This window comes from Pristiophorus japonicus, chromosome 3 (genome assembly GCF_044704955.1).
Source record: "Pristiophorus japonicus isolate sPriJap1 chromosome 3, sPriJap1.hap1, whole genome shotgun sequence".
Classification (NCBI taxonomy): Eukaryota; Metazoa; Chordata; class Chondrichthyes; family Pristiophoridae; genus Pristiophorus; species Pristiophorus japonicus.
Genome location: NC_091979.1, coordinates 260,685,173 through 260,691,716, shown reverse-complemented (window position 1 = coordinate 260,691,716; position 6,544 = coordinate 260,685,173).

The window sequence follows — 6,544 nt, the reverse complement described above, 5'->3', positions numbered from 1 at the left end:
TGCGTTGCAAACATGGTTGCGAGGCTCTCCACAGTGGTGGAGGTTGTGCTCGCGTTTAAAATGGTGCATTCGATCCACTTTGAAAATGCATCTACAACTACGAGGAACATTTTGCCCATGAATGGGCCCGCATAGTCTACGTGCACCCGCGACCACGGTTTGGTAGGCCAGGGCCAGGGACTCAGTGGAGCCTCCCTGGGGGCATTGCTGAGTTGGGCACAAATGGTGCACCTTCGGACGCAGAGCTCCAAGTCCGCGTCAATACCAGGCCACCAGACGTGGGATCTAGCTATGGCCTTCATGAGAACGATCCCCGGGTGCTCGCGGTGGAGCTCCCGGACAAATACCTCTCTGCCTCGCAGAGGCATGACTACTCGGCTGTCCCACATCAGGCAGTCTGCTTGTAGTGAAAACTCATGCATGCGCCTGTGAAAGGGTTTTAATTCCTCGGGGCAGGCATCACGAGCCTCTGCCCAGTCACCGGTTAGGACACATCTTTTTACTAAGAATAACGTGGGGTCGCTGGCCGTCCAGGCTCTGATTTGGCGAGCTGTCATGGGCGAACCTGTGGACTCAAAGGCATTGATTGCCATGACTATCTCACAGTCCTGTTCGTCAGACCCTTCCATGGTCGCCAGGGGTAGCCTGCTGAGCTTGTCGGCACAGTTGTCTGTGCCTGGTCTGTGCCTTATGGTATAGTCGTAGGACGCCAGCATGAGTGTCCACCGTTGAATTCGCACCGAGGCATTGGCGTTTATTGCCTTGCTCTCGGATAGGAGAGACGTGAGGGGCTTGTGATCGGTTTGTAACGCGAACTTGACCCCGAACAGGTATTGGTGCATCTTTTTGACACCGTACACGCACGCGAGCACCTCCTTCTCTACCATTCCATACCCATGCTCCACCCGCGAAAGTGACCTGGAGGCATAAGCTATGGGTTGTAATTTGCCCGCACTATTGACATGTTGCAAAATGTACCCGACCCCATACACAGACACATCGCATGTGAGAACTAGCTTTTTATCTGGATCAAAGAAAGTCAAAACACTGTTGGAACACAGAAGGTTGCATGCCTTATTGAAGACGCGTTCCTGGGCGTCCCCCCAAAACCATTCGCACCCCTTCCTGAGTAGCACGTGGAGAGGCTCCAGCAGCGTGCTTAAGTTCTGCATAAAGTTCCCAAAGTAATTGAGTAGCCCGAGAAAGGCGCGCAGTTCTGAGACATTCCGGGGCCTGGGTGCCAGGCAAATTGATTCTGTTTTGGACTCTGTTGGGTGGATTCCATCAGCGGCAATCCTTCTGCCCAAAAATTCAACCTCGGGTGCGAGAAACAGGCACTTGGATTTCTTGACTCGTAGGCCTACCCGATCCGACCGCTTTAGTACTTCCTCCAAATTACGGAGATGGGAGTCGGTGTCCCTGCCCGTGATAAGTATGTCGTCTTGAAATACAACCGTCCCCGGGATGGACTTGAGCAGACTCTCCATGTTGCACTGGAATATGGCAGCTGCCGACCTGATGCCGAATGGGCATCGATTGTACATGAAAAGGCCTCGATGTGTGTTGATGGTGGTGAGTAGCTTGGATTCCTCGGTCAATTCTTGTGTCATATACACAGATGTGAGGTCTAATTTTGAGAAAAGTTTACCTCCAGCCAATGTGGCAAATAAGTCCTCTGCTCTGGGCAGCGGTATTGGTCCTGTAGGGAGACTCTGTTTATGGTAGATTCTGTCCTCCCCACAGATTCGTACGGATCCATCAGGCTTCATGACTGGGACGATGGGACTTGCCCAGTTGCTAAATTCCACAGGAGATATAATGCCTTCCCGCAGAAGCCTGTCTAGTTCGTGTTCAATCTTTTCCCTCATCACATAGGGTACAGCTCTGGTCTTGTGATGGACCGGTCTAGCATCCTGTGTGATGTAGATTTTGACTTTGGCCCCTTTGAAAGTGCCCACACCTGGCTGAAAGAGATGTTCAAATCGCTTTATAACTGTTGAGCAGGAGGTCCATTCCTCTAATGACATGGCATGGACATCATCCCATTTACAGTTTAGTTTTGCCAGCCAGCTTCTCCCCAGCAGTGCAGGGGGGTCTCCGGGGACAATCCACAGGGGAAGTCAGTTCATTGTCCCTTTGTGTGTGACAAAGAGCATGGCGCTGTCGAGGACTGGTACGGTTTCTTTGGTATAGGTCCTTAGTTTGGTGTTCTCCGATGAACTGAGGACAGAAATGCTGAGAGACTTTTTCATTGAAGGAATAGGCCACGCCGGCATATTCCAAAAGCTCATAGAGACCAAGAACCTGACCTTAGCCAACCTCCGAAATTCCGCCACAAAGTCGGGTATGCTCTGGCCCACACAACATCTGTAGTTGTAGAACCTGTGTCTGGCCATGTGTAGGCTGCTCGCTAGCTTCAGGTGGTCTCTTACCAGTGTGCTCAATTCTTCAAATGTCTTGCTTGCTGGTTTCTCGGGTGCCAACAGATCCTTCATTAAAGCGTATGTTTTCGAGCCACAACTGGTCAAGAGATGGGCTCTTCACTTGTCTGCCTTATCGTCGCCTAACCGGTCTTTGGTTACAAAGCTTTGCTGGAGCCTTTCTATAAAGTCCTCCCAATTGTCTCCTGCATTGTACTTTTCATCTCATCCGTTGTTCACCATTCTGTGGATTCTGTAATCCCGTAACTCATCGCCACTGAAAAGTCCTGTCCCCTCAGTACAGATTCACACGAGGCATGTAGTGAAGTCAAGGTCACTCTGGACCTGCACCTTTATTTCACAGCACTGGAAAGTCGCACTTGCCTGAGACCTCTCCTTATATACCTCTATCTTGCAAGTGCACCCCTGATGGTAAGATATGCTGGTGGTTACAGGTTATATCTTATTACAGTCATGTATAGCATGTTAGGATACAGTTATATATAATAATGTAAGATACATGACAGTGATTTATATGAGATACTTTACTGAAGCACTTCATGTAACCAGGACAATGACAGATGCCTCTGTGGATTTTTGATTTCCAGTTCTGAAAGCCAAACTTTATTAAAAATCAATAAACTTTCTAACTTAAAACCTTCGATCACTTTTAGAACAAACACCACAGAAAATATATTAATGTCTGTTTTAGCTTAGGAACAGCGTGCTGGGACCACCCACTCGCCTTCAGACCCTCCTCCAAAGGGTGGCCTAGTGAAGGGTCAAAATTCTCATCCTTGTTTACAAATCCCTCCATGGTCTTGCCCCTCCCTATCTCTGTAATCTCACAACCCCCGAGATGTCTGCGCCCCTCTAATTCTGCCCTCTTGAGCATCCCTGATTATAACTGGTCAACCATCACTGCTTGGGCCCTAAGCTCTGGAATTCCCTCCCTAAACCTCTCCACCTTTCTACCTCTCTTTCCTCCTTTAAGACCTCCTTAAAATATACACTTTTGACCAAGCTTTTGGTCATCTGCCGTAATTTCTTCTGATTTGGCTCGGTGTAAATTTATTTTTTGTCATAACACTCCTGTAAAGTGTCTTGAGACATTTTACCACATTAAAGGCGCTATAGAATTACAAGTTGTTGTTGTTGTTGGGTGTTCAGCCCTAGGCCAAATCAGGTCCTCTTCTGGATCTTGCCTGTCCCGTGGGACTCTGCCACCTATAGTAAAAACCTATAGTAAAAAAGCAGCACCTTTGAGAGAAAAGGAGCATAAAGAGGGAAAGATTAACAAAACACATTTGCCCTTTGAACTCAATCTGGATCACACGTCTACTTGATTCGTACTGATAATTGGGGGTCACACATTCGCCAATCATCAAACTGCATGGAATAACTGACACCAGATTGACACTCTTATATAAATTGCTTTTACCTTATTACTTGTGAGGTTTTAACTAAGTTATTAACAATTAGAATTTGCATACAAATTAACCTGTCACTTTTCCTGATTCATTAGTCATTACTAAATTTATATTGGTGGAAAAATATTAAGTGTAGTCCTTACTTTATGCGGTGTTTCGGTGTAGACAGCTTATTAGCTCACATAAAATTGCAGCCATCAGATAAATAAATATTCCTTCAAAGTAATTGGTTTGAATTGGAGTTGCTGTAGAATTCATACTATGAAAAGATTCCCTATTATTTTTTTTAATTAACAAAACTGCATTTATCTTTCCTTCTTAACAATGCTGATAGAATCTAAACCTTTCTTATCTGTCTTGTACTATTCTAATCCAATGAATCTTTTATCTTGAAACCGATTAAGTGGCTTTTTGTTCTATTAATTTGCAAGGGATATTCTAGGTTCCATGCAGCACACTATCCAGTCAGTGAGAAAAGATTAATATCAATAAATCTTACCAGCAGAGCGTAGACAGAATTGTGCATACAGGTACACTGCTGCCTGTGATACTCTCTAGTGACAATGAAAGCTGCAGGACTCTGGTAAAATAAAACAAAAGCTTCTATCAGCCCTTAGTTCTTGTCATGCAAATGCACTGTGACTGCTGCTATTCTCTATTAAGTACTGATAACCATTTTCTTGATTTGATCTCGATTTGATCCGAGGGGGAGTGTTTGCGAGTGCTGTTGAGGAGGAGTTAAAATAATATGGCAGGGGGATGGGAACCAATGCAGCGAGACAGAGGGAGACAAAAAGGAGGCAAAAGCAAAAGACAGAAAGGAGATGAGGAAAAGTGGAGGGCAGAGAAACCCAAGGCAAAGAACAAAAAGGGCCACTGTACAGCAAAATTCTAAAAGGACAAAGGGTGTTAAAAAAACAAGCCTGAAGGCTTTGTGTCTTAATGCAAGGAGTATCCGCAATAAGGTGGATGAATTAACTGTGCAAATAGATGTTAACAAATATGATGTGATTGGGATTACGGAGACGTGGCTCCAGGATGATCAGGGCTGGGAACTCAACATCCAGGGGTATTCAACATTCAGGAAGGATAGAATAAAAGGAAAAGGAGGTGGGGTAGCATTGCTAGTTAAAGAGGAGATTAATGCAATAGTTAGGAAAGACATTAGCTTGGATGATGTGGAATCTATATGGGTAGAGCTGCAGAACACCAAAGGGCAAAAAACGTTAGTGGGAGTTGTGTACAGACCTCCAAACTGTAGGAGTGATGTTGGGGAGGGCATCAAACAGGAAATTAGGGGTGCATGCAATAAAGGTGCAGCAGTTATAATGGGTGACTTTAATATGCACATAGATTGGGCCAGCCAAACTGGAAGCAATACGGTGGAGGAGGATTTCCTGGAGTGCATAAGGGATGGTTTTCTAGACCAATATGTCGAGGAACCAACTAGGGGGGAGGCCATCTTAGACTGGGTGTTGTGTAATGAGAGAGGATTAATTAGCAATCTCATTGTGCGAGGCCCCTTGGGGAAGAGTGACCATAATATGGTGGAATTCTGCATTAGGATGGAGAATGAAACAGTTAATTCAGAGACCATGGTCCAGAACTTAAAGAAGGGTAACTTTGAATGTATGAGGCGTGAATTGGCTAGGATAGATTGGCGAATGATACTTAAGGGGTTGACTGTGGATGGGCAATGGCAGACATTTAGAGACCGCATGGATGAATTACAACAATTGTACATTCCTGTCTGGTGTAAAAATAAAAAAGGGAAGGTGGCTCAACCGTGGCTATCTAGGGAAATCAGGGACAGTATTAAAGCCAAGGAAGTGGCATACAAATTGGCCAGAAATAGCAGCGAACCCGGGGACTGGGAGAAATTTAGAACTCAGCAGAGGAGGACAAAGGGTTTGATTAGGGCAGGGAAAATGGAGTACGAGAAGAAGCTTGCAGGGAACATTAAGGCGGATTGCAAAAGTTTCTATAGGTATGTAAAGAGAAAAAGGTTAGTAAAGACAAACGTAGTTCCCCTGCAGTCAGAATCAGGGGAAGTCATAGCAGGGAACAAAGAAATGGCAGACCAATTGAACAAGTACTTTGGTTCGGTATTCACTAAGGAGGACACAAACAACCTTCCGGATATAAAAGGGGTCAGAGGGTCTAGTAAGGAGGAGGAACTGAGGGAAATCTTTATTGGTCGGGAAATTGTGTTGGGGAAATTGATGGGATTGAAGGCCGATAAATCCCCAGGGCCTGATGGACTGCATCCCAAAGTACTTAAGGAGGTGGCCTTGGAAATAGCGGATGCATTGACAGTCATTTTCCAACATTCCATTGACTCTGGATCAGTTTCTATCGAGTGGAGGGTAGCCAATGTAACCCCACTTTTTAAAAAAGGAGGGAGAGAGAAAACAGGGAATTATAGACCGGTCAGCCTGACCTCAGTAGTGGGTAAAATGATGGAATCAATTATTAAGGATGTCATAGCAGCGCATTTGGAAAATGGTGACATGATAGGTCCAAGTCAGCATGGATTTGTGAAAGGGAAATCATGCTTGACAAATCTTCTGGAATTTTTTGAGGATGTTTCCAGTAAAGTGGACAAAGGAGAACCAGTTGATGTGGTATATTTGGACTTTCAGAAGGCTTTCGACAAGGTCCCACACAAGAGATTAATGTGCAAAGTTAAAGCAC